Source organism: Colobus angolensis, unplaced genomic scaffold, assembly GCF_000951035.1.
Source record: "Colobus angolensis palliatus isolate OR3802 unplaced genomic scaffold, Cang.pa_1.0 Scaffold240, whole genome shotgun sequence".
Taxonomy (NCBI): Eukaryota; Metazoa; Chordata; class Mammalia; order Primates; family Cercopithecidae; genus Colobus; species Colobus angolensis.
The window spans coordinates 902,394-904,310 of record NW_012115600.1 but is presented as its reverse complement, the minus strand read 5'-3'; the positions used below and the strand labels follow the sequence as shown (position 1 = coordinate 904,310).

The window sequence follows — 1,917 nt, the reverse complement described above, 5'->3', positions numbered from 1 at the left end:
GGGATTACAGGCTCCTGCCACCACACTAAAAAGACAATTTTTGTCTTTTTAGTAGAGACGGGGTTTCACCATGTTATGTTGGCCAGGCTGGCCATGAACTCCTGACCTCTTGATCCACTCACCTCAGCCTCCCAAAGTGCTGGGATTACAGGCGTAAGCCACCGCACCTGGCCATGAGCTCTTTATTTTGACCTATGATGCCCTGTATAGCCTGGCTCCTGCCTACTTTTCGGGTAGGCAATTGCCATCTTATGCTGGTCTCATTGCCTGTTATGCTTCTGTTATGCTAACTTCTTATTTTTATTCTTATTTATTTAATTTTTAGAGATGGGGTCTCACCATTGCTCAGGCTGGTCTCAAACTCCTGGCCTCAAGCTGTCCTTTGGCCTCCAGAGTAGCTGAGATTGCAGGCGTAAGCCACTGGCCGTATTTATTTTTAAACTCAATGAGCTGTTTCCTACCTCAGGGCCTTTGTATGCATGGCTCTGTCTTCCTTGAACACTTCTTTCCCCTGGTCTTTGCATGGCTGCCTTCATGCCTGAGCTTATGTGTAAATATCAGGGATACTTTTTCTCATCATCGTGTCTTGCTAGTCCTTTCCCATTATTCCACATTACTGGCTTCTGTTGCCTCCTTTCATAGCACCTATTGTAATTTATGATTATATATCTGTGTGCATGATTGTTATGTCTTCCCTGCTAGATTCCATGAAAGCAGAGAACTCATCTGTTTTGTTCTCCAGTGTATATCTAGTGCGTAACACAATGACTGACGTAGAATAGGTATTTAATAAATATTTAATGGCCATATTCCCAATTCAGCACCTTTGTTCCCGTTATCTTTTGTCCTTTTCTCTTATGCTGTTTAACTATTTAAATCTTTTCCACCCCTCAAGACTCAGGTCAGTTCTCCCTCTTTGAAGTCTATCATGTCTTTGCAACAGTTAATCTCTCTTCTCTAAAATTTTATAGCATTTATTGCCAATACCACCTCATGTTCATGGAAAATCACACTATCACATATCTTATTTTACCTAGTTGTATCAAAGGTTTCTTATTTTCTCAAAAGTCTTGTACCTTGTAATGCCAGTACCCCTCATGTTTTTTGTTAACTTGACCAGTTTCTATTAATATCTTAATTACCTAATTTGACTGGAAGCTTCTCGATTAGAAGCTATTTGTTTTAGCTAATGCCCTCCTCAGTTATTTTCACTGGCACATAGTAGGTCCTTAGTAGAGTTTTTGATGACCAATGATATTTATGTATAGGTAGCAATTTTAATTTCTTAAGCTTATTAACATAGATTCTTTTTATTAGAATCCTGCTTAGTGTTTTCTCTAAAGGCCGGGAGTACACCAACTGCTTCAGGCGATATAGAGAATATTAGGGTGTGAAAGTACAGGAGTCCAGTCCTAATGTCACAAAGCAGATACTCCTTTGGAACTTGTCACTGGCGTAGAATTAACTATGCAGAGTTCCTTAGAAATGCTTCATCAGTGCTTGTTTAATGTTCTCAGATTGGAGTTACTGACAGAAACAAGACACTAGGTAGTACTTTATTTAATTTTCTGTTGACTAACATTTTATTTTGATGTCAACAGTGAAAATCTTGAGCCAATTAAATCTGCTTGAAGCTGCTTTGTCTGATCTGTCGGTTAGCTCTCTCAGTAGTTATTCTTCCTCTTGTGTTAAAAGCAGAAATGCAAATTTAAATTAGTAGCAACTGAGTTGATTTAACTCAGTACATATTTCGAATTAAGTGGTAAATGTAAATTGTTTTTTAGGAGGTACCTACTGTGTATTTTATTTTATTTTTTATTTATTTATTATTTTTGAGACGGAGTCTCGCTCTGTCGCCCAGGCTGGAGTGCAGTGGCTGGATCTCAGCTCACTGCAAGCTCCGCCTCCTGGGTTCCC

The 1,917-nt window shown here is 39.1% G+C and overlaps 1 protein-coding gene across 1 annotated transcript in view; it reads left to right on the top strand.

Moving 5' to 3' along the window:
- LUZP1 (leucine zipper protein 1) overlaps nucleotides 1-1,917 on the top strand; it is a 105,595-nt gene that overhangs the window by 24,755 nt on the left and 78,923 nt on the right. The window lies entirely within an intron of this gene.